Source organism: Euprymna scolopes, chromosome 4, assembly GCF_053919585.1.
Source record: "Euprymna scolopes isolate OS-2025 chromosome 4, ASM5391958v1, whole genome shotgun sequence".
NCBI classification, from domain to species: domain Eukaryota; kingdom Metazoa; phylum Mollusca; class Cephalopoda; order Sepiida; family Sepiolidae; genus Euprymna; species Euprymna scolopes.
The window spans coordinates 165,036,769-165,064,728 of NC_136485.1; positions in this window are offsets into that span (position 1 = coordinate 165,036,769).

Consider the following 27,960-nt stretch of genomic DNA (forward strand, 5'->3'; position numbering starts at 1 on the left):
GCTACTGTTCACGAAGTACTGTCCTGTAGAGCAGCTTTTTCTTCACCCTTTGTCAGAAACATCACTCATTGGAAATGAGGACTTAGGGACAAATAACAGGAATCGAGAGTAACGAGAACTGTCGATAACGCATCCAAAATGCGTTGTCTACTCTTCATTAAAAAAAACAGGGGGGTGTAAGGACTTATTAATATTTACTTAGTATAAGTCCGTCGCTTTAAATTGAAATCTAAGATATTTGAAGATAAATTCCCCTCCCATAATTACGAATGAAAAGATGGAATAAATATAGGTTGCTGTAATTTCCATTTAAGAGTTAATTTTTTTTCTTCTTCCCAAGAGATACTTCAGAGAAATTATGACAACTTATCACTGAAATAATTTTAAAGGTACAGGTCCGGAGTTTCCACGTGTTCAGAGATTCATTAAACTGGTTTCTTTTTTGCCAAAAGGCATATATTACGTTGGATAGTTTTTCACTCACTGACACTTGTCATTCGAGTTTCGCTGCTATAGCGAAAGTGGGATAATTGGTTATGGTAGGAGGGATCTTTTCGTTTATATTTATAGAGAGAGTAGAGCATTAATCCTATTTTTTCCTCGGGGGGATATTCTAGACATTTTGCATTTAACTGAAATAAAATGTATTAGACAAAATGAGACTGAAATAAAATGTATTAGACAAAATTAATTTAAATAAACAGTATAATAACGACAATTTAGCATTGAAACTGTTATTATAAATCCTTAATTAAGACGAATTGCTATTTGTTCACTATACCATTTCTGTCATTTTGTTTATCGTTTGTCTTCCAGATGCTCGAAATATTAATGTTCCATTATTTCTTTTAATTTTTAGTTTATTTCGATTAATATTTTTACACACATTGCCTTATTTGTAAAATATTTCATTTGTAGTTGCTTGGACCAGCTATCCAAACTGTATAGCTAAACTAGCTAGCATACTCTATTTCTTGCCAGCACAGGGCCCCAATCTATCACAATAGCAAAGCATATTAGTGCCTTGATGATGGGCGGGTCGTTGTGCTACTCACTAAAAAAGACTATTGTAGGAACAGCTTAGTAACACAGACATTTAAACACATACAAAAATTAAACGGCAGCTTTTTCTGTCAATTCCTTTGTTGCTACCATATATTTATGCATCGTTGAAGCGACATAGGTTATCAGGACGACAATAAAACTGACATTAGTTCCAGACAAACATGAAATATCAATTATAGTAAGATGAATAGTCTCGACTTAAAAAAAAACAGAAAAAGAAACTGAGAAAAGCCATTAAGGCTTAATTTTATGTGTATGTCCTAAGACTGAGACATGAAAATGGTGTGTGTCTATAATTCTCTATGAAACATGACAATAGATATTGAATTACTTATAATTATTCACATTAAACTTCTATATAACTATTCACGATTAAACTGCTGTGCATTTTATATCAGGAAAAAATCGATAGTATTTTAATGGAAAGCTGTTTGAGCAGTGCGCGGAAAAGAAAAGCAATTATTTTTCTTTATCTTTTTCAGTGACTTTATCAATCTACGTAATTTGATCGTTTCTCCGGCTTCAATTGTGTGTATGGACGAGCCCACACACCTTTGTATAGAATCATATAAACAATAATATGAAAATACACATGCGCGCGCACACGCACACATACACACACACACACACACACACATAGATTCTAGTAACGTAATCCGCTCCACTTAACTCTGGACTAGGAAACCATTTCGTAGCTAATTATATTATAAATATTAACATTCCCTACATGCTGGTGTCATATAATTAATGAAATGTTTCCCCATAAACATGATGTTCAATTAGGTTCACTTTTCAATATTACCAAAAAAAGGGCGATAAAAAAGAAACGAAGTTATGTGTTGATTAACGTTTTGTCCTTGTTGCAAGACTTCCCATAGATGAATGAAATAAAGAAAACAAAATGAAATGTATGACTTTGTTCTATTTCACAAACGAAAAATGTCGTTGGAAATTAAAAAAGGGGGGAAGTATAGCGTTGTGGAAGATAGTAAGATTTTAGTTGTTGTTATAACGTCATATAGCCGTTAGTATCTTTAACAAGATATGATGCAATTCATAATCTTTTGGAAACAAATATGTCCGTCATAGGTAAAATATTGACGAGTAATTGAAATGAAATGAGTGTATTTTTGTTATGTAATTTATTGATGGATTATATGTATTTGATGTTTTCTATGGCGTGAAAGAATAAACATATGTATAAAATTAAATCATTTTCTTTTAATATGAGTAAACTTATTAATCATAGAAACGTGCACATTATTTAATTGTTCTTGAATTTGCGATAAATGCTGATCCAAGAAGTCTCTGTCGCAGTTTATTTGAAAATAAAATTAACTATTTTTGCTTGTTTGAAGTCAAAAGTTTCATCGTCCTGCAATAAATGAGAGAATAATGCATTCAGAGAATTGCTATTTCTTAAATTTCGTTTATGTTCATTGAGTCTTTTCTCGAAATTACGTTGGGTTTCGCCAACATATATGTACTGACAATTTTGGAAAGGAACAGTTTATATGCCTTAATTGAAAATTGTTTTGTTTTTTCTTTGTTTTTAGATGCTTTGTCGTTTTAATATATCTGTTATAGTCTGTGATGTGGTTTGTATAGGTGGAATTCGAAGTTTGTTTAGTGTGTTGCAAATTATTGTATTATTGGTGTATATAGGTAAGGGAAGATGTCGTTTATGAGAGAAATGTCTGGTGTATAGGATTTTTGCTTATTTATCTTGGGAAATATGTGTGTGGCTTTTTTTCTTAGCATTTGATATAAAAATATGTGGGATATTGTAAGGTTTTCAAAGTATTTGTAGGATATTTGAATTCTTCGCTCAAATATTCTGGATTGAAAATTGTGAACGCCGGTAGGATGAAACTAATTAGTATACCTGTTGTTATTTTGTTATTATAGTGTGTTCGGAAATGTACGTAATCTTTTTTGTGTGTAGTTTTGCAGTAAAATTTGTAAGGATAGTTTTATTATTGGAGTTTATAATAAGCTTTTCTAGGAAAGGTAATGAGTGATTGTTTTCTGTTTCAAAGGTGAACTTTCTGGAGGGTTCGACTGAGTCTAATTTGTCTTTAATATTATCTATGTGCGTGTTTTCAGGAAGAAATGTCATCAATGTATCTAAAACATTATGTGTTTGGAGGTAATCTAAATTTGAAAAGACCAGATTTTAGGAAATCTTAGAAAAGCAAGCTAATACTCACATAAGAGGGTTACTCAGAGAAAGATTGAAATTTTGCCTGTAGAAATTGTTATTGAATTGAAAATAAGTAATGTCAGTTATAAGTCTAAGAATTTTTTAAAGGAAACGTTTAGTTAATGTTTGATATTTTAAAGGTGTGTATGGAGTAAACGGAGATTGGAGAAGATGAAAAGGAAGATAATAAAACAGAAGAATTCTGTACTGCCCCATAACATTTGTTTGAACACACACACACACACAGAGATACATACACACACATATATATATGTATATATATATATGTATATATATATATATATATATTATTGACAAGTAAATGTATTCAGCTGGCAGTCTAGCACATTAATATAAGAATTCGCGCAAGATTAGGGAATGTATGAGAGAATTGAATCAATTAAGAAGATATTGTAAATGAAGGACTGCTGATTGATTACTTATCTGCCAATGATGGGGACGTTTTAAAGATAGAAATTGCGACGAGATTTATCGCTCTCTTCGCTGTTATGGTACGAACGATTAAAAGAATACCGGAAAACGAAAATATACTTCTTTGAAAAAGTGTTGGCAAGTAAACTCATCTTGAAATATACAGAATGAACAGATAAACTGTTTAAAACACGCTTTTGATGACAGAAAACGATCTTTCCTTCCATTTGTTTATAATAAATTTTGGTTTTAAAAATACCTTATCAGAGAAATATTTCTTAAGTTTTGTTGTTCTTTTTCCTCCTCGGAAGTAAATGGAAAAATGAACATCCTCATGCCCCGTTATCGAGGTTGAGCTAAAATAGTTTATGTGTATATTCTATATATGTTTAATTTCTTTTACTTGCTGACACTAATTCAATTGCATAATTAAGGACCGGCTTAATGAATAATAAAAAAGCAAACGAAGGAGTGCTGCGCGTGATAACAGCTAGCGAGATCTCGTTAACACGGCATGAGGATAAACTGTTACCTTTACATCCGAAGAAAAAGGGACAAACAAAACTTAAGAAATCTTTCTCTGATGAGGGATTTTAAAACTGAAAGGAATTAGAAAAATATTTTTTCGTATCTGAAAACGATATCGAACTAGAGTCCGAGAGAAGGGAATTAATCTTCGCGACAATGTGTTTGTAGTATAGCCTATGTAGTTAGTATTATTAGAGATACATTATGTAGTTAGTATTATTAGAGATACATTATGTAGTTAGTATTATTAGAGATACATTATGTAGTTAGTATTATTAGAGATATATTCTCCTAATGGGCAGTTAAATTGGTACACTACATTGTTTATTTTTCTATTATTTGTCTGCGAAATGTTGTTTTTGATTACGAGGTTAGTTGTCTGCAATTTTTTATTATAGATAATAAATTTTATTTTTTTGTTATCATTGGGAGTCACGTACTGACGGATTATATTTTTTAGAATAATTTCATCAGTTTTGGAGTTCTTGTGTAGCTGATTACGGTAATATATTTGAATAGTTTGAGAATTTTCTTGTTGGTTATTGTTAGTTTGATTCAAATTACTGATCGCTATTTTTATTTGTTTATCTACAAGAGAGTTTGGGAATTGATTATTTACTAAATTTTGCTTTATATTTTTTGATTCATTAAAGAATATCTTTTTGTTTGAAGAAATTACCTTCGCACGATGTATAAGATTCATTATATTGGTTTTATAACGATGGACATTCATTTTTAAATTTTAAATACAGGAATTAGCGGATGTAGGTTTTTTAAAAACGGAGGTGATAAGTTCGTCGCTGCTAGAGTCAATGAGAACGTCTAAAAACGAGATTTTATAATCGATAATTAGTTCGTATGTGAAGTAAAGAACAGAATTACTCTGAAATATACTCTTTAAATATTCTATTTTCTCTATGTAATCGGCAAGAATTAATATATCGTCCATATATAGAACATAAATAGAAGGCTTCTTTATCAAATCAAACACCTTGTTCTCCGGGTTGGCCAAATAAAAGTTACTGAATGTTAGTCCCAATGGGGAACCCATAGCTACGCCATCCACCTGTGTATGTATATTTCCCAGATGATCATAAAATGGAACTTTAGTAGTGCACGTTATTAATAACTTTTTAAAATTGTTGTCAATGATAATGTCAATTGTTTCATTTACTGGTATATTTTTAAAAAGATTTTCGACATCTAGAGAAGCGGTGATTTTATTGTTGATTTCAGTGGCTTGAAGAATCTGCATAAGTTTTTCTGTAGATTTTACGCTGTATCGGCAAGGTAAATGCGGTGTGATGAGTTCATTGATTCTTTTTTTAAATTAGGTTATATATTGGGATGTCACCTGTGGGATTAGTGGACGAAATTGGAAATTAGGTTTATGGGTTTTTACGTTGTCATATAAATATACAAGTTTATAATCTCCAATTATTAGAGAGAGCTCTAGATTATCTATTAGAGCATTATTCTCTGTGATAAGTTTTTTTTACTTGAGTTTTTAAATCATTGACAGAACATTTTTTAACTTTCTCTTAATTTTCTAGGATCATTTAAGATGGATTGAAGTTTACAAAAATATTCAGTTGTATTAAATAATACGTGCATGTTGGTTTTATCCCATTTTCTAACAATTAAGTCCGGGTGATTTCTTAAGTATTACACTTGATATCAAAAGAATTTCGACCTTGGAGAAGTTTAATACCCAGGCGATTAAAGCAAATTACAGTTGTAATTTTTCCAGAGCTAATAGCCATTAGGGCTATTCTTTTAGTTCTTATCCTACTTATGTTGTAAGTTTTAAAAAATACAAATCTTTGTTGATATACGTTGTGACAAACAAGTACTCTCTAATTGTTTGCTGTATACAGATAGTGAGAGATCTTCTTTATCAAACTCTGGAAATTGACGATTTCCTGGGTTCAGAATTTCTCGCATGATATTTTGGTCCTTGCTGCGGTCTAGATAGTATTTGGCGATGCCTCAAATCAGTCTTACGGTATTGCTGATTATATATATATATATATATATATATATATATATATATATATATATATATATATATATCAGCATAGTAAAGCTAATTTAATCTTTGCTAAGGAAATCGTGGCTCTTTCTGTTTAGAGGACCTTACCCACATTGGAATTATGAGCTGTTTATATGTGTGTCAAACATGTGGCTGTGTTGGTTAATATGTTCTCTTCCAAAATTTTGAGTGAAATCATTTTAGCCATGGATGCTCAAGTCGAGTTGCCCTGGCTTCTATCCGATACTATTAACTCGAAGTGTCAATTTACCAGAAATCATTTAAAGGATATTAAAACAATCATTTGTGATTTACGTAGCAGGCTTAATAGATTACGTTTTAATAAATCAACACAGGAGATATTCCTGCATTCTACGACGTTAAACGAGGCATTTCTCTAAACAAATTTAGATGGGCAGTTGAAATTTAGTTCAGAGGTCCTTACTAGTTAAAAGGAAATAACTTGGACTGGCCTACCTTTGGTTGTGGGTGGCTTACCTCAACCAATAAAATACTCTCTAATGCATATACAAGGTGGGTGCATAAATTAAATGATCACTCTGTAATTAATCTAACAAGGTTTTCCTTTTTAAATACGTTGATAAGAATATTGACTTTAGTTTTTCATTTTTAATTTAAAATGAAATATGTCAATTGTGGGTTTAGTCTAAATACCAGATCTTATCTAATTAGGATAACTTAAAATCAATTTCTGTTTAAGGAAAATAATTATTTAGATAACTCCTCCTGTAAGTAGATCCATTTATTGACATCTAAATTTAATCTATATCCGAATCAGAGGCGGTTGATTTGTTCTCGTGGACGAATTGACAGATCTACCAATTTTTCCAAAGATATTATGCATCCTATTTTGTTGCAAGGTTATGTCATGGGATTCGTTTGATTGCCATATCAGGTGAAAACCTTTGGGAATAGCTGCAATATAATCTTAGTTGCGCTTCTCGAGATTTTGGTTACTTTAGACTCTGACAGGCCATCAAAACTGTAATCACTGGTTGTACTGTCTGTAAAAGGTAAAACTTTCTGTCTTTTAAGTAATTATTTTAAACTGTAAATACAATTGGATGCTGTATGTAACAATTTTTAAAGTCACATGTCATCAGATTAAAATTGCGCAATTTTTTAATGTTCCATATTTATATATTTTTGCAGATTAATTAACAACTGTGGAGTTCAAATGCTTTCTTTCTTCAAATATTTCTATTCTGAGAAATTAGCTGATTATGAGTTTCTTTTATTATGTAGCAGAGTGGTTTTAAGTGTAATTATTTCGTTTTCTTTTTTTCGTTCTTTCAATTTTTCTTTAATTACAAATACTATTTTCTTTTTCCTGGTAATATATTTTGCTTTAAAAAATTCTTATCGATTCGCCTTGCAGCAGACTATTTAATACGTTGTCATTATAGTTTATTGTTGTTCCATCGTCAGTGTAAAATGTCCATTTACTCTTATTAATAATTTCTATGCAAAACGAGACGATGTCTACAATATTTTACAGTTCAGTTCAGAAAATTCTTATTTGAAAATATTACTTTCGTTTTTTAATCACATTTCCGTTCTAATTATTGTGTGAAATTTATATCTCCCTGTTTATCGATACGGCTGTTATATATTATATGGTATTTACTATGTGTTGCAGTTCGGATGCGTGCGTGCAATGGTGTGTTGCTATGGCTTGGTATGAATATTTTAAGCGGCAAATTTGAGACGAATTCATGGGCTCTATGTAACCGTGTGTACATATATGTACTAGTTGAGGAAATATATGGTGTTGCTAAGTCCCATGGTAAAGTGGTAGTGTAGTTTTACCTAATAAAAGGATGAATAATATATATATATATATATATATACGATCCCTGTATATATATATATATATATATATATGATCCCTGTTGCTACTAGGTTAATTAAATTCTATAACCATAGTCACACAATCCCATTTTCTTTCATCTTATTAATGTTAAATTAGCAGAGGAGGGGTTAAAAAATTATAACAAAATTAAAAAAATAAAAAATATCATTGATAAACTTAGGTAAGTTACATACACTAATTTATTCCTATAATTTATAGTGTTAAATAAGTGCATACATTTTTATTTCTAAATACATTTTTTGTATATATGAGGGCATATCGGTCTTTATATAATACACCTGTTATTTGTGGGTATATATGGGCTTAGATGTAAGTATACATAGAATAAGTGAGCCTATGTGTGTATTAACCGTATGGTTGCGAATATGTATGGAAATATATATATTGTACACGTTCATGCATGTGTACGTGTGTGTGTATGTATATGTTATGTGTGGGTATATATATATATATATATATATATATATATATATATGTATATGTGTGTATGTATATGTATTAATAATGCAGTTATAGAAAATTTCCCCGGTTAAATATTATTAAATAGCATAAGGTTATGGATATACTGATTTTATACGTTTTTTTTTCTGTAAGGTATTATCATTACTTTATTACCTTTGTTTTAACTTACTTAGCATTGAACTATTACCGTAAGGACCATAAAATAAAGATAAAACGTTCCATCAATAATATTAGAATTAATTTCACAATTAGCTAATAAACATTAGTATATTCTAAACTCCATGCCAATCCTCTTTCTAAGGGAAATATAGATAAGTATAAAATTAATAATAATTAGCACCTCATGCGCAGTACTTATAACTTGAGTTGACAGAACAAATACGATTTAAATTGACAATGAGGTTTGAGATTAAACTAGGAAAAATCAGGAAAAAAAGAATTATTACATTTACGGTTTGGGCCCATCTCTTTATTTTAATTTATTTTGGTTTTTGTCCTTATATCTATATTATTCTTATCCCTCCTCCTTTCTTCCCCCCCCCACCCCGAACCAAGTCCCTATATCTTGTACACGACCTGACCTCAATTAAGCGACCGGTCAAACTCTATGATTCTTAGATTCTACTTGAATAGATATCTATTTTTATAGAGATGTATGTATGTTTAAGTGTGTGTATATGTGTATATGTATATATATGTTTATATATATATGGGAATATATGTATATATATATGTGTATGTGTGTATGTGTATTACATATATATATTGTGTGTGAGTGTTGAGTTTGTATATGTGTGTTCATGTGTATATTAGGATGAATATGCACAAAATTGTCTCACTCCACCTCCTGCCACTTACCATTGCCTACTCTCCCTAACACTCCCCCCCCCCGCTAAAAATAATATAAGCTTCACCAGACTTTGAAATTATTATCGGCTGGACCCAAAACAAATTTAAACAAGCACTTGCCCGATTCGGATATATACACAGCTATGAGGATTACCCAGGATATAACTTGGAAACTATTACCAAACGGATGTAAAGAACATATAATATGGATTTTACCAAACAAGTTGGATCAACAAAAACATTCATATCCTTTTTCTACAAATACTCCTGCTACAGAACTTCTGATAAATTTACTTTCACTTTGACTTTCCATGTCTCACTGACTTTAGCAAATAGGGTGCATACCTTTATAACTATTTGCTAATATTTTCACTCCTCTGATGAGATGGTAGACATCGAAACCCTATAGGTTAAGGAGATAAACTTTCTAAAACATTCTTTGTCTTGCTTAGAATAATAAAAATTCTTTGATATGAAACTCAACCACTTCATTTCATTTCAATAAGAGTTTTTTAAAATTCATTGAATTACAGTTTAATATATATATATATATAAATGTGTATATATATATATATATATATATATATATATATATATATATATCAGAATCCTGAGACGAAGAGAAACACAGATTAATGAATGGTGTGGTATCGAATCTTATAATATATATATATATATATATATATATATATATATATATATATATATATATATATATATATATATATATATATTATTAGTATTATTATTATTATTATTATTATTATTATTATTATTATTAATTCATAACTCAGAATGAAGGAGAGTGTCGATTACACGACCTATAAAAGTGTGTGTGTGTGTGTGTGTGTGTGTGTGTGTGTGTGTGTGTGTGTGTGTGTGTGTGTGTGTACACATTTCCCTACCAAATAACTCTGTCAATTTTTGGTCTGGAGACTTGAGACTTGACATAAGGAGTATTGAGATTTGTAAAAATCTTTTTAATCGGATTTCAGCCAGAAATCTGGCTGTCAAGTGGCCAAAGTTCAACAATTTGACCTGTGAAAACTCTACCAAACTCCTCCGCCAATTCGGGTCTAAACATTTGAAATTTTAAATTTAGATTACTTGGACAGGAATCAAATGTTCTAATTTGATTTGTGCCCCAAAAAATAAATGTTAATGGGTCAAGTTTAAAAAGTAACTCCGCGGTCATCAAATTATTAACAGCACATAAGGCCCGAGCAAAGCTGGGCTGTACTGTTAGTATATATATATATATATATATATATATATATATATATATATATATATATATATATATATATATATATAATGTTAAAAGTCCTCGTACGCTTCTAGGATAGTGATTTAAAGGTTATGAGGGTTTTGTGAGGCATGTTAATTTTTATATTTAATATTTTATTTTTTATTTTTATTTTTTATATTTCAAGCGAATTTCCGGTCTTGGTCACATTTCGATACGTTTTGCGACCTCGAGCGGAGGTCAGCTTGAAATATAAAAAAATAACAATAAAAATAAAATAATAAATACGAAAATAAATATCGTTTTCATGCTTCAAAAAACATTTAAATAGACATTCCGACGAGTTATTTGCGGGCGTCGATTCCATGGTCGAGTGGGAGAACTGCCGACTGTCAACACGATGGTTCAAGGTTTAATCCTTGGCTTGGGAGAGATGCTAGTCTAGCAGCACTGATGAGTTGTGATACAACGAAACAGGACTGTATGTCGATGACTACAAATATTATATATATATATATATATATATATATATATATATAAATTAACTCTGTACCGCTTTATTCCAGGTCAATATAATTTTACTTAGAAATTACTATGAAACGCAAAGAAAAAGTTGATACACTGGAATGCCTTAGTTCCTTGATTTCTGTGCTCTTCCAGTGTATTAAATTTTATATCTCGGCGTTTCATAGTAATTTCAAAATTAAAAAAATATTGACAATAAAGAGATACACAGAGATCATATCAATAGGTGTGTGTGTGTGTGTGTGTGTGTGTGTGTGTGTGTGTGTGTGTGTGTGTGTGTGTGTGTAATGTGGTGTATTTTTAAAATTAACGTGTTTTTTTAAAGCAGTCTATCATTAATTTTTCAGGTTTTCCGATTTTAATTTTAAAGATACTTAATAGAGCTTATAACTTTCAATTTTTTAACCATGCAGCCTTAAAGCGCATCGGAGAGTTACAACAAAACCGAAACAGCAGTGAAGACAGCAGTGTCAAAAGAAGGCCAGCTGGTAGATCTGATCTAGACTGGTGGGCTCGCCCATCTACTGGTCAGATAGCTTCAACTATCAGCCCTCCTGCCCCCTGGAAAACTGCTTCCTACTGACAGAATTAAAGCCAGCTAGGTCGATGGTGCTCTCTACATCGGAGGACATCGGATCAGATACCCCGCGACCGGGTATCTGCTAAAGAGCAATGGTGAATCCTGGACCGGCAAGAAAATGCCCGGAGCAGCAGCAGTGATACCAACAGCATTATGTCAGCAATACCGATCTGGGCAATAGCGAGACCTTCAAGGTCTAGAAGCAATAACGGGACCGCTCCAACAGCAGGCGGTGCTACATCAGTTAAAGCACGTGCATTTCCATAATGACACTGTAATTCGCCGGGATGTGTTACTTGGTTGAGAAACATCCTGTGAACGGCAACCACCTCACCGGATGTTAGACACTATCAAACGATAGGCACAATGTCGATATGGCGTCGATTATAACCGGCTGGCATCGGTTTCGTCATGAAGTCATTGCCGAGAGCGTTTTATAATCATTGTTGATAATAGGAACTGTTGGGTTGAAATTGAACGCTGCATAAAACAAGAGAAGGAAACATCTTTTTTCTGTAAAATAAATAAAATTGCTTATTCTTAACAATTAAAAGGAGCATTTAACTTTGAAACTTATTTTCGACTGTCCGTTGTCGACCGGTGCAAACTACTATATGCGTCGATAACATGCGAATATCTGTCCACTCACAAAATCCAAGCTTCAACTGTTTTCAAAAATACAATTATAAGTCCATTCTATCTTCCTTCATTAAAAGAGAAAGAAAAGGAAGTGAAAGAGGCAATAGAAAAAAGAGAGAAAGAGACAGAGAAAGATAGAGAGAAATATACGTTTAACGCACGTTTTGTTTTCAAATTTAGATGTAAGCATGCAATGCGGACGTGTCATTGTGCAACATATTATCCAAACATCAATGTCAATCGTCGTATATCAAGTGTCAATCTTTAAAAACATACACTCAGCTAACTATGATGTATGTGTTTGCCTCCCTGCAAGTACAGAACTAGTTGTCCACTAGGTTTATTAATGTAGAAGCCTCCATCTTTCCCCAAAAGGAAGCTTCTACATTGTGTCACCAACAAAATGGCCAGAATTGTTGCCTTGTCTTCGGGAACACCCATCCCAATCGAACAAAAGCCACCACATGCAGTGCCAAATAACAAAGACAGTGGAACTGAGGAAAAACATTGGGAACACAATTCGCAGCAGAGATTACCGCCGGCTCTTTGATGCTACTTAAATCTTCCCCACTCCCTTATATTTTTCAAGAACTACCCACTCCTATACTAGGAAATGTGTCTCTTGTTTTTGGCATAGATAGGATGTAATATAACATAGTATCACTAGCATTTGTTCATTTTTTATTCTATTTTTTTGGTGTTTTAAGATCGCTAGTTTTTATCACACTCCTTATAATCCCATTTCTGTAACTCTATTTTTGTTAAATGTTTGTATGTTGGCTTTGTGCGTTTTTCTTTGTTTGTATTCAGCATTGTATTGTATTGTAACTTTTTTTAAATACGGGGGAAAATCCACACATGTAGATATCCTTTTTGGGTGCTAGTGCACTTATTGATCTGCGCTATTTTTTAAATAGTATGTTCAAGTTAAATTAAAGTTTTACGATATCTGTTTTATTTAATTGTTTAGTGAAAGTACAGAATAAATTCAAAATACCCTCCCGTCCCCACATTAAGAATAGCTTTCTAAACAATAACTGCATTATTTCATCACGGATAAATAAGTGCATGGGTAGCCTTTTCTGTAAATAAAATCATCTTAAAAACACAGTTTTGTTTCCATTTAAAATAGTTTACGTCCATGGAGTGAATGTGGTATTGTGGTGAATAATACTAGTGTAGTAAATAGACCAAATGGACGACCCCTGATACTCACTTGCCTCACCCAAACCTATTTTAGGCTTTTTGATTATTTTTCCCCCTAATAAAAATGCACTGTCTTTTATCTTAATTACAACATCTTGTAAAATAATACTTTTGCGGAGAACTCTACAAATTTTCTAGGAGGGATAAATAAACATAGTGTAGTATCTCAGATCAGGAAACAAGACTAACAACGAACTAAGGACCACAGACAAAGAAGTCCTCCAAATACTACAGGAACTTCTTTGATAACACCTACGGACAATAAACTGAACGGAATCAAATAAAGCTTATTCGAGGGACACTTCTAAAACTACAAGAAAGATCAGTTTTATTGATGGCCTCAGACAGGAAAATAAAGAACTCGCCGGAGCAACAGTGGAAAGAATGTTGGAGATGTTAACAGAATTGAGGATACTGGTTCCGTCTCTCCCCCAAAAGGAAGCTTCTTCATTGTGACACCAACAAAATGGCCAGAATTGTTGCCTTGTCTTCGGGAACGCCCATCACACTCGAACAAAAGACACCACATGCAGTGCCAACTAACAAAGACAGTCGAACAGAGGAAAAACAAGAAGATTTAAGTAACCTCAGGAAGTAACCCTGTTAGGATCTCCTCTTGCCGAACAAGGAAGAAGCAGAAAAACTAGCAAAAGGAAATCCTACATAGAGAAACATTCGAGTGAAACTTAGTGTGCACGATCGTAGAGGGGATAGAAAACGACACGGAAGCTGCGCTGTTCAATTGAGATCAATCCAAAGCTTTTGATAATTCGACTATGGTTTCTTAGAATCTGTTATAGAGATCGCCGGTTTTGGTCTGGATTTCTGTAAGTGGGTCTCTGTTCTGTATTGCAGACTGATGGTAGCAATGCAATTTTATGGTAAGCTCTCGGAGTCTTTGGGGGGTTTTCGGTCGGTGCGTCATAGTTGTCCGCTGATGCTTTTGCTTTATATACGTGCGTTGTAGCCTTTCTTTCAAAAATTAAGGGACTAGGCGGCGTGACCAGTCCTGTACGTCATTGCTCTTCCTAGAGGAAAACGTGCCAGGGTCTCCGCATAGGCCGATGATATCACCGTATGTGTGTCGAGCCGTAACGACTCGCTGGGTATGAAAATGTCACAGGGCCGTTGTTAATCGTAGCAAGTTTGTTAGCTGGGGGTTGGGGACCTGGTCGGGGTGATCACACTTCCAGGTGATTTCGGCTGGACAGATGGCACGGTTTGTATCTTCGGTTTTTGGTTCGGACGGGTTTCCAGCTGGAAAAGAATTGGTCAGAGGTACATGCTAGGGTTGAATAGTATATATTGGCTTCGATTCGAAGGAAATTATCCTTTAAGGGTCGTGCAGAGGCGTGCGCAATTTATGTCTTTCCGTTGATATTTTACCACATGTCTGTACTTCCCTTGCCCACTAACCGTTTTAAGGCTTTTGAACAGCTCCTCTTTTCGCTTTTTTGAAGAGGGGAAAACTGTATTTCGTAGACATGTTTGTACGCAAAGTCTATGCGTGGAAGGCATGAAAATGCCCGATCTCGAGTGTCATCGCCATGCTGAAAGGTTGCCTTTCCTCAGTTGGACTGTACTTGAAGATTCTCTATGGTCCCTGCGGTTAAGCACTCCATTCCTCATTTCATACCCAACCACTTCTCGAAAATTTTTCGAAGGGCAGGTGGGGAGACGCTGTTTTGGGCCGAATGCCTAGCCGCCCTTAGGGCATTGCCGAAGTCCAGTGACCTTGTTCTGTCTAGAAAGAAACTGTATGGGGACAGTGATGGGGCGGTTAAATATGTCGGAGAGGGAGGTCCGCTCGCAGTGGAACTGGGCGCCAGGTCAGAGCTACTTACAACAATACAGAATTTTCTTTGATCAGGCGACTTGTCAGGGATACACTACCACTTTACGACGATCTGACCAGAGACGGAGGAAGTGAAGACGAGTTGCCCTTCTGCCCGAGCTGCAACAAAAACAAAGACGAGACCACAGATCACGCATTTTTCTTTTGCAGTAGACTTCGAAGTCTCTGGGAGTATGTCGAAGAGCGGTCGGTGTCCCTTGATTTGACGTACGTTTTCGACAACGTAGACCCGCCGTTTAATAGGGAAAAAAGATGCTTTCCCCGTGATTCTAACAGTAGCTACATTACTGACATGGACTACACGTCTTAACTGGTCCATAGAGTTGCATCTGCATCCGATCAAGATCTGGTTGTTTAGTTTAAGCACTAACTTAAAGTAAACATGAGATGCAATTGGAAAAGATTACATCGCATGGATTTCGATAGGAGATAGGTGTACAACAAAAACCTGTGCATCCGATGAGACTCTAGGTCCTTAGTACACCTCCCCGCCTTAGCTATGGCACATGCGGTGCTAGGTTCTTCAGAACCCAGTCTTGATCAATTTTAGAGTAGTATACAGTAAGTTGATTAACCACTAAGAGTGGAATTTTTATAGGTTCTAGATTAGGTAAGTATGAGAGTTGTTTTTTGCCTTTATTTTTGCATCTGTTTTATAAGAGCTTCCAAAGATGTTCCCCGCCCCACTTTTTCTTTTGTCCAGGCCTGTTTATCTTGGAAGGCACCGCTGATTCCCTATGTTCACATCCTAATGTAATTGTTTTTGAAAGATTACCCTTAAGTCTCCCACTACCCATTAGGGAACGACATGTCGGAAAACAGTGGGTGTTCTACACCTAGAAATAGGTAGGGAGGGCTTACTAATCCGCCCATATAAGCATTTGATTTAGTTGCTTAATTTTTTTTCTTTTGGAGTGTTTCCTAGTTTGCCCGACTCCCCATAATCTGTTTAAAAAAACTTTAAGTTTGTATATAACTTTTTATGTTTTGTTGTTGTAAATACATGTTTTTTCTTCTTTTCACAGAATTGTAAATAACAAAAAGTCGCAGCATCTGGGGATGTTTTAAGTAGGAAAACATCATGGAAAGAATGGCAATAGAGACTAGCTTAGTGTAGGGTTAATAAAGTTCCAATAAAGTTTTAGTAAAAGTAGATGGCACTCGACCTCGTTTCCCTCTACTGGCCTTGTACCCAAGTTCGGTGTTACCCAAATGGTAGTAGATAATTCCAGAGCAGGGAGCACCGAACTAAATGAAATCTTAAGTTAATTTCTCCTTAGTCAATGGGCGGGGTAACATATCTATACTTGGGCAATTTTTATTTTTGTCGACTTCTAGAGTGCGCTTATTAGGGAGTGTGTTTGTTTTCCTCATATTTTGCTTCCGTGCTGAAGCAAATAAATATCAAATACAAAAAGTAGGCTTTTAATATAAATGTCAGAGCGAGAAAAACTCAACTTTCCATGTATATACATATATATATATATATATATATATATATATATATATATATATATATACGCAGTGTGAACCCCCCCCAAAAAAAAAAAAACATTCAATTGTTTTTCTGAGCATTTTACAGTCAACGGAGAAAAAAAAGCCAAATACCCTAGTGGTTTGATGTGATGTTTTGAATATAATAAACTAGTTATGACCAAAGTTTCATTTCATTCGGACAAAACACTAAGAAACGGGGCCTAATTAGAGTTGGGGGGGTCATCCTGTATATATATATATATATATATATATATATATATATATATATATATATATATATATATATATAAAATATCTTGTATGTATATATACTTATATTTTACTATATGCCTTTACTTACTTTCTTTCTTGCTTTTTCCTGAATTTGCAGATACCGGCCATCCTCACCCTTAAATAATTTTTATTTTTTATTTTTATTTTTTATTTTTTATTTATTTATGGTTTATTTATTATTTTCTATTTATTTATTAATTTATTTATTTATTTTCCATTTAGTGTTTTCTAACAACTCTTGCTGACATTTTTTTTAAATGATGACATGTACATTTCAGTTGACCTATATTATTTTGCCCTATATATTTTTCGCACCTTTTAACATTTCCCGTCTGGGTCATTTTGACATTTGTTTTTCTATTTTATATTTAATTCTATCACTATTTAATTTTTGTCCTTTTCTTCTTCCCTGATCTTTCTTATTTATATTTATGTCTCGGCAGTAGAGTGAGAAGCATATCTTATTTTTCTTTTATTAATATTATTGTAATTTTTTTCCCCCGCTTTCCCTTGTACACATTTTTGTGAATTATTCCATGGATTTCTGCCTTTGGATTATTTTGGATCATCTTCCAATTAGGGGATTTCCTTGGATTTTACTTGTGCAAATGGAAATTCAATTAACTTTCTTGAAGTTATATATTTGGATTTTACCGTCACTGGATTATTTATCTTTCACCAGACTATCCATTAACGTGTAACCACCTTTTTCTTCACCATATTCCCTCTGTTTCACTTTTTTGTTATCAAGTAAGATCTTTGACTTACTTGTTGTTTGATCAAATACTTTTGCATGCAAAATCCGATCCTGCATTTTGCCAATTCTTACCCTCTGATGAGAAAGAAAGTATTTCTTCGAAACTCCGCGGATTAAGGACTATCCACTTATCAAGTGTTTCCTTTTCAGATTAAATATGTTTTTAACTCTTTTTCAAAGTGTATTTTAACATGTTTTATTAACTGTTTGCTCGTATATATATATATATAGAGAGAGAGAGAGAGAGAGAGACAGAGAGAGAGATATATATATATAGAGAGAGAGAAACGTTTTTTGTTATGTGATACGATAATGATATTAGTGATGTGTATATCTTTTATAAAATAAATGTCACCAAAACAAAATTAAAATTTGAAGCAATATCTACTACATGTTTATTACATGACAGTGCAGTTTCCTTTTTAAATTATTATACATTGTAAGCTTATATTTCCAATTGTTTAAAGTGTGCAGCTGGCATGTTAAGATGATATTCTTTTTAATTTTGCGCTGATGAATTTCTCGGTCTTTAATCGTATTTTTATAGTTATTGTCTCCATTCAAGTCGCCTTTAGATTTCCAACAATTGTCCCTCAATTATTCAGCAAATGTCTCGTTAACTTCACACAATAAGAATAAACACATCCAAAGGGCGGATTACTTGGCTGAGGAACATCTTGGGAACGCAACCAGCTCCTCGGGGAATAAACGATATCCAAGGATATCTAAACGATAGACACATGCTGGAAACATCAACGAAAACGGGTCGATACGTCGTCGGCTATAACTGTCTGGCATGGTTAGCATCTTGTGTGGTCGTTGCAGGCATCTTCCCATCGTCGCTTGTTGCGTGTTCATTGCGTCGTTACAGGCAGCTTTCTGTCGTCGGCATTAATGGTATGCTGAAATCGAACACTGGTATAAAAATAGCGACAAATGCATTTTTATAAAAAAAATATATGTTAAGATTTAACAAATACGGGGTATATTTTTATAAAACCAGCGGAAATCGCACGCATGCTTAGATCGCGTCCGCCGACCCAAGAAGCCAAGCGTCAACTGAGTTTACGACAATGAATATATATTTCTCTCTTTCACTCTCTTTCACTCTCTTTCTCTCTCTTTCAATGAAGAAAGAGAGAGAAAGAGAGTGAAAGAGAGAAATAGAGAAAGAGAGAAAGAACGATGCGATTCACGCAATGATTTGTTTTTCAATTTATAATGTCAGCATTGTTTTGCTTTTATTATGTACTGAATTATAAACATATGTCAATCTTGGCTTAGGTCATCATAGTACATTTTCAAAATCACAAACACCTGTTTTATACAATTGCACCACACAAGTTCATAAATGTAGAAGCCGTTAGCTCCCACAAAAGGGGCTACGTCATTGTGCCACACATGATGTTTAAACGTGAGAAAAGCAGTAAAATACAGATGGCATAAGAACACATTGGCCGAAATATATTGTCAATGAACTTTGATGATCAAAATTGTCTCATAATGTTTTAATAGTAAAGGCAACGTTGACCGTTATAAAGATTCCTCAATAGATGGAAAAAATATTAAAGTGGGAGAGACAAGAATTATATGTCGTTGATGCGGAACAAATTGGGCGCAAACAACCGTGGAGAAATGATTTCAAGCAAGATTTGTTGGAGTTTTAGAATACATTTTCTTTTTAAATTTCCTAATAAGAAAAACAATAAAAAGCAGCAAAGGAAAACTAAATTACTTTCTTTCTACTTCAATTATAGATTGCATCTGGCGAAGCGGTAAGTAGTGATCGTCCGGCGCCCTGTTTTTCCTACAAATCAAACAGGAACGCAAATAAAGCGATCAACATTAATTGTGAGTCAAACTAAAAAAAAAAAAAGGTAAATGAAACTTCCTCACAATAAAAACAATAATAAATAAAAGAAAACGATGTCATTTCCTGTACTTTCATTGGCCACGATAAAATAAATATCACTTTTTTCCATGTTTTTTTCTAATTTCTTCACTTTGACAGAGTGATTAGACCTTATGAAAAACAGAAGATTTATGATGATTCATATTTTATAAGGTAAGCTGAGATGTTCCGTTTATAGAAGAAAAGTGTAATGCTTTATAATCTCTCAGAAGAATACCCGTATCAGACGCATAAAATCAATTCGTCGCAGAGAACTGTTTTGTAATACTATTATGTCTCTTATAGAGATTAGAATTAAGATATAATAATGCTAAAATTAATGCTGGCCATCCAATTAAGATTAAAATTCATTTAAACATGTCTTATACTGTCTAGAATTTAAGGCTTTAAAATAAGTGGTTTTGTGGTTGTAAATAAAATTAATGTCTACTGATTCTAGATCAAACTCAATTTAAATCTAACATTCTTATATAATTATATTGAAGGTTATGACTATATAATTCCCACTAAAATCTATTAAAATATATTGAAATACATTAAAATATATTACAATCCATTAAAATATATTAAAATCCATTAAAATCCATTAAAATATATTAAAATACACTAAAATACACGAATGAAACTAAATTATGGGAAATTTAGTTATACCTAATACCCATTGGCATCATGTTGACACACCGGTTCTCGCTAGATCACCGAAGTTAAGCAACGTTGAACCTGGTCAGTACTAAATGGGTGACCATTTGAAGTTTCCAGGTGTTGTATGTGCTATTAACTTATCTCGGCATTATTTTCAGTCGTCTTGGACTTCTCCTTGCCATAGGACTCAAACAGTGCTGAATCAGTAGAGGTGTCGTAAGGGATTACGCAACCCTTGCCACACAATTATACGTGCAGTTGCTCCTACAGGGAGTATCCTTTGTCTTTCGAGACTGAACGGAGGCACTGAGTAAAAATTTCACCAAAGAATCTCTCCTATTTTACACGCTTCACCTAAAATTAAACTACATGAAATAAAGCCTAAATTCATACATAATTGATGTCTTCCAAAATTGATGATAATCAGTAAATAAGATAATTCTATAAACACAAATCTATAAACATGTACACATACGTATCGTATATATTTTTGCACACTTAAAATACAATTAGGAGCTGGGAGTGTATATTACACACGTATATCATTGTAAATATTTTTATCAAATGATTTCCTAGTTGTGAAGTAATTGAAAATGTATTACTTCTTTAAAACAAAGCTGATTTTAATTGTGCGTACATCGTTGACAAATGAAAATAGTCAACGATCAGTATGCAAAGTAATAAAACCGCTAGGAACCGAATAGTTAATAAAATCGTGATCAAGTTAAGAATGAGTTTCTAAATACTAATGCTTCTAGTTAGCAATCCATTCTAAACATAAAGAGGACGGGCGCTTTGTTAGCTATTATATGTTTTCCCTTTATCAAAAAATGTCCGTATTTTATGCAAATTATCAAGATTTCAGCAATTATTATTACTGACAATAAAACAGATATGTAGTAGATTGATTTCTTTTACTGTAAAATAAAAAAACAAGATAATAATAATAATAATAATAATGATAATAATAATGATAAAATAATAATAATAATGATAATAATAATAATGATAATGATAATGATATGATTATGATAATGATTATCATAATGATAATGATAATGATAATGATTATCATTATTATAATGATAATAATAATAATGATAAAATAATAATAATAATGATAATGATAATAATAATAATACTGATGATAATAATGATAATAATAATGATAAAAACAATAATAATGATAATAATAATGATAATAATAATGATAATAATAATAATGATGATGATAATGATAATGATAATAATAATGATAAAAACAATAATAATGATAATAATAATGATAATAATAATGATAATAATAATAATGATAATAATAATAATGATAAAAACAATAATAATGATAATAATAATAATAATTATTATTATAATGATAATAATAATAATGATAATAATAATAATGAGAAATTTCTATATTATAACCCTTAGCTACATCAATCCGCCCCCTAAGAAATTACTTTCAATTTTTGAGGTGATTATACGAGAACACATTTAAAAACTTGGCAGAAAGTTATTTTTAAATATGTCTGTGTTCAAGATCAGATTATATATAAATTTTATATAAAATGTTATCATTCATGGACCATTCTAAGATTTTAAGTGATGTCCACCAAATTCTTTATTACTCATTTTAATCTGACTGATTTTTACAGAGGGGGGCATTTAGCGACCAAAAGATAAAAGATTACCGACGAAAAAATTTATTTTTAAAGTTTTAAGAATAAAAGTTTAGTATTTATTTTTGATTTATATCAATAATGTTTACCAATACATGTTTCTTTACAAAAAATGATTTTATCTAATTTTTAAACATTTTGCAGTACTTTGTGAATATCGCTTTCTTATGAAATTATTAGAGTTTGTTTTTCATGTTTATTAACTAAATGTTCATAGTAAAAGGAAATAGTGTATTAATAGAGCTCTGCGTCCTATGCTAATTTCCGTAAACAAGTTGAAGAACTCAGAGGTAAAATAAAAAAAAACATCTTTAATATATAATGACTGCCTCTTTTGAACTAGGTAGCATTTTAAGGGCATGTAATCAATTTTGTTTATTTTAGATCTTAGTCATTCTAATGTTTCTGACTCAACTTTGGTATAGAATGTCACTGTTAAGAGTCTTAAAAACACTTACTACGCGTGAATACAAAAAATAAAACGGTTGCGTGTGGTTTTATTACTTTGTCAATCAGACATAGAGATATTGAAATAACTTAGTTAAGTGAAGATCATTTTCGTTAATTTTACACGCGCAATTAACACATTACATTAATTTCTAAAACAAGTGTTTGTTCTTACATTTCTAAATTTTTAAAACGAGAATTAGTTATTCGTATTATTTGGATTCTCTGAACTACTGTTCTCATCTTGAGTGTCATTTGCATTAAATAAGAACAGTAGTCTTAGGAATCAAAATAATACGAAATGTTTTTTATTTTTTTTGTTTTTTGTTTTTTTTTTCAGTTTGTTCACTCGTAATCGTCCATCGCTAAAGCACGGTGCAATAAAATTTAGATATGTTTTCTCTTTTAATTTAAACTTCTAAATGTTTCACTGTATGTATTATATAATAGATTTTCATTAACTCATTATAAAAGGTTTAACTATATACATCACTGGTGCATTTCTCTTATTTACTAGTATGGGTGCCCGGCGTTGCCCGGATGTTTGGAGGTGTGTGTTGAACAAAGAAAAAAGTGGTAGTAGGCAGGCAGGTTCGAACCCGTACCGGGAAGGAGGAACAGAACGGGAAAAGGTGACGTCTTTGCTGTTACGGCAAACCGGAAGTGATGTAGGTTTAAATTAAGGCTAGACAATCGAAAAGAGGGGATGACTTTTGAAAATATTGGCGAAAAAAGTGACCCTCCCTGCTGAAAATTGCCCAGTTGAGGGTGAAAAAATTAATGTTTTTAGCCAATTCTTCGGTATTTGTCGTCTGAAGGGTCGGGCTTCAAAGCGATACTGATCTTGTGAAAATCCGTCGCCTCTGTCGAAAGTTTTACGCTGACATTCAACTATACATACATACATTAATATATAGGTAGTTCAAATTTCGACCCAAACTGGTTACAACGCTTCCCCTATCTCTAAATACACTTTACGTAAAATTTCAAATGTTTAGATCAGAAATTTTCTGAGTAATTTGGTTGAGATCGCACAGGTCAAATCTTTTTTTACTTTGACCCCTATTATGACCAATTAACATTTATTGTTTTGGGCTCAAATCAACTTATTAAGTTAGATCCAAGGCCAAGGAACCTATGTCTAAATTTCAAGTGCTTAGAACCAAAATTGGCAGATGAGTTTGGTAGAGTTTTCAAATGTCAAATCGTTTAACAGTACAAATTTCTGGCCGAAAACGGATAACAAAAAAATTCCCAGATCTCATGCACTGTATATCAAATTTCGAGTTTGTAGACTGAAAATTGACAGAGTTATTGCGTAAGGAAATGTACAGAGAAAGACACCGACATTTATTTCAGAGATAGAATTACAAACTGAAGTAAATACAATAAAAATTATTATTTTACAGGATATATACTCAGTGAGCTAATACCGGCCAGGATCGGAACGTGCATCAAAATAAAATAACTTACAGTCAGTGTTTGATTTCAATTGTGAACCATTTGCGAAAAATCATATAGACGTTTAGCAAATAGGTGCAAAAAGAACATTCTCAACGGATGGTTTACAATACAACCCTTAAATCAGACGCGGAGAGTCAATTCTAAAGTTAGGAAGGATCCTTAGTATTATTATGCAAATACATAAGTTTCTAATAAATACACTGTCTTTAAGGCAGGAAAAATATCAAAACATCGTTTGTTTTTTGTTTGTTTTATAAATCAGAAATAGAACTAATTTTTTTACCGATTTCGATACTGATTTCTATGCTCTAAAATGTTCCCGATTCCGATTGTTATTTACCGTCTCAATACTGATAAAAATATGTACTTTACATTTATGTGGCGGTTTTTATTAAATTTTATGTGTTTCTTTTATGTTATGAAGACACTAGAAATGGTGTTTTACGTTGTACTTTTCAATTATTCAGTTTAACATAAAGTGTTTAGCAAAATCGCGATCATTTACTGAATTCTGTGTGTATTACATTGTTTGTCAGAAAACTCACTTTCTATGAACGATTTACACGGACCCAATGGTGATATCTCTGTTGTTTACATCTGCAAATTATCAACCCAAGTGGGTATGAAGGCAACATGATGCTTTAACTGCATTTTACCATTTTACGAATTATTAGTTAACTATTTATAACGTCCTTAACTCTACGCTCTTATTTCTGCTTTTTAATGCCTTTAATATCTATGAGACTTCCCCTCTTTACAAAAATATTCATAACGACTATTTGTTTTCTTATATGACTAAGTAGTTTTTTAAATGAGAGTAGCCAAGATATTAATGCCTGCGTAATAATCAGATGAGTTTTAAAAACGGTAGCTCTTATCATGGAAGAATTCTGTCGATATGTAAAAATTATTCTCATACGATTTAGATTTAATCGTATCAATATTTAAGTTGAAATATAAACAAACACATAAATATATACTTGCAGTATGTGTGTAAATAATATATACATGCAGTGTGTATTTTTTAAAATGTTTGTGTATGTAAAAACTAATATGCGTGAAATAAACTGTACTTAAAAAACGCTATGAAACGTTAATATATAAATATATTAGCTAGCTCAACCAGAATTTTTTTCGTCTCATAGATTTTCCTTCAACATTCTTTTGAAATTTTCAGCTTATGGCTTCAACCCGTGCTTCAAATTGACAGGCTTCTGATTATCAATCCCACGTGTTTCGTATAAAATAGATATTCATTTGACTTGCTTAAATAACATAGGCCACCAACAAATGTGTTGTTTTCGTTTTTCCAGCTCATTTAGAATGAACCTAATGCGTCGATTTCAAAAATCATATTTATTTTGATCAATAAGATCAAGTATTTAAGCAATGACCACATGTCATTTTTTTACGTTTTTGTTCACATGTACGCATGTATGGAATATTTTAGAATAAGTTGCTGGGGACAATATGTCACGTTTTGATTAGAAATTATAATTTTAATAAATAGAAGTAATCAAGCCAAATAATTCACTGTGATTATGTTGAAAAACGATCAGTTTTAAATCATATAACTTCGAAATCTTTAAAAAATTGGTGCTCAGTATAATGAGATAATACTGATCTGTGCGGGAGAAATTGATGTTTTGCAAATAAGGGAACTTCACAAACGGTCCTATGGTGGGCAGATGCAAAATACTCTTCTCATCGCTCCAGATCAAGCTCAGCTTAATCTAACCGTTTACCAAGGCTAACTTCTTGCCATGCTTTTCCAAGATTGATAATGGAGATGTTGAAATCTCGCATCTTTGAAGGTTCTCAGACCGGCAGCGCATCAGAGATTGAGAGTTCAGGTATTTTAATGAACAAGTAGAACTGGAAAAGTGTAAGGCATTTGTTCTTGAAGTGAAGAATATTCTTTGCAATAATATGGCCAGAAACTACGCAGAACTCGTCAACAACATGCTGACTGCTTTCAGAAAACCGGGTTGCAACATGAGCGTCAAGATGTCTTACCTATCTTCACATATGAACCGGTTTCCCAAGATCTTGATGAGTGACGGGCAGGCAGAGTAATTCCCTCAGGACTTGAAAAATATGGAGACCAGGTATGAAGGTCGCTGGGTGTTTTGAGATATTATGTTGAACAAAGATGTCGGCGTAGTTCAGATCAGTAATTGACAGTAACAAAGATGGCGGCCAAGAATCAAATGCGGTCCGTGGCGTAGTTAACGACGAACTTATTGAATCCAAAATTCGACAATTTTTATAATAATTTTGAAAGGTTTTCATTGGTTGTTTAGCACAGCCGGTGATTATAAAAATGATTGGCGAATCCATTCGTCACATACTTCCATTACTCGTGATGGGGAATGTCTCCTAGCAGCTTCGGCTGCATGGAGACAGGGTAGAAGTACTCGTCAAGGATCCGTTCTTGACACTTAGCCCGACAGGTGAGGGGCTGAGATTCTGCCCAGCACCTGTCAGACTAAGGTACACCGGTTGGCTACAACCTAGGAGGTCCACCCTCCCAGGCTTTGCCACCGGGCTTTCCGGTGAGCAAGTTAATTGCTTGTCGCCTGAAGGGCTCCTACAGGGGAATGCCGACGGGGGTGCACAGGCAATTTTTGATGAGGCAAGAGTGCTCCTCCTTTAGCGGGGGGGGGCTTGTCTATCTCCACCTTCTGGCCTTGTACCACATTTTGGTGTGGTGGACACCAAATAAATAACTACCCCATTTTGTCGGTATACGTTCTTTATTGCGCTTAATTGTTATATATTATTGTTATTGTTATTGTTATCCTTGTTAAACTTGTTATTTCTTTCCCTTCTTTTCCCTCGTCGCTATTTATTAGCACCCGATTTTTGTTCATTACGGCACATTTTTACCGCCGGCCATGGCATCTGCCAGCTGTGCGCCGACGGTTCCTACCAAGGAAAAGACGGACACTGAAAATGAAGGCTGGAAGAAGCCCCCTGCAGTTAAAATAGACCTGGAGACATTCTTGACGGAAGCAAAGAAATGCGTACATCATGTCACAGGAAAAGGCATAACGTTAGAGCAACCAAGGTTGCAAGAATTCGCCCAAAAAAAAACGATTTCTCTTTTCGTCATAGATTGAAAAACAAAAAAACTTATCCGCTCAACCAAGGATACAGTCACAAAATTAATAGCAACCATCGGCATGAGAGTTGAGAGAATAACTAAAGCTCGCGGATATAATACCTGGGCAGCTCTGTTTAAAACTGAGGAGGATGCGTGAAACTGTCCCAAAACGAGATAATTACAAACCATTACATACTCAGAATGGAGTACCTGGAGCGAAGGAGAACTACCATCTCTATTTTTGAAGTTCCCGGCGTAGTCCCAGGGGAGTACCTGGCTGCTTACCTCCTTCAATTTGGAGACATAACTGGAGTTAACGTGGACCATTATAATGGCGTCTGGTCCTTTGACCTGTTACTAAATAAGGAGACATATTTCAAAATCCCCTACTATTTGGAAGCTGAGAATGAGAAACTACCGACTGTAGTAACAGAAAGGCGTCCGGCATGCTGGATATGCGGGGAAGTGGGGCACTTAACATACACGTGCCCCACGAAACAACTAACGCATAGAAACCCCCCAAATCGGGTACTAGGTCACTTAGAGCCGGATGCGCAGATCGGAGCAAAAATACCTGAGGAAGAAGAGAAATCAAACAAAGACACCCCACCCAAAATATCGCCTGATGAGTTTGATTCAGTTTGTAACACTGAAGCAGCCTCTTCGA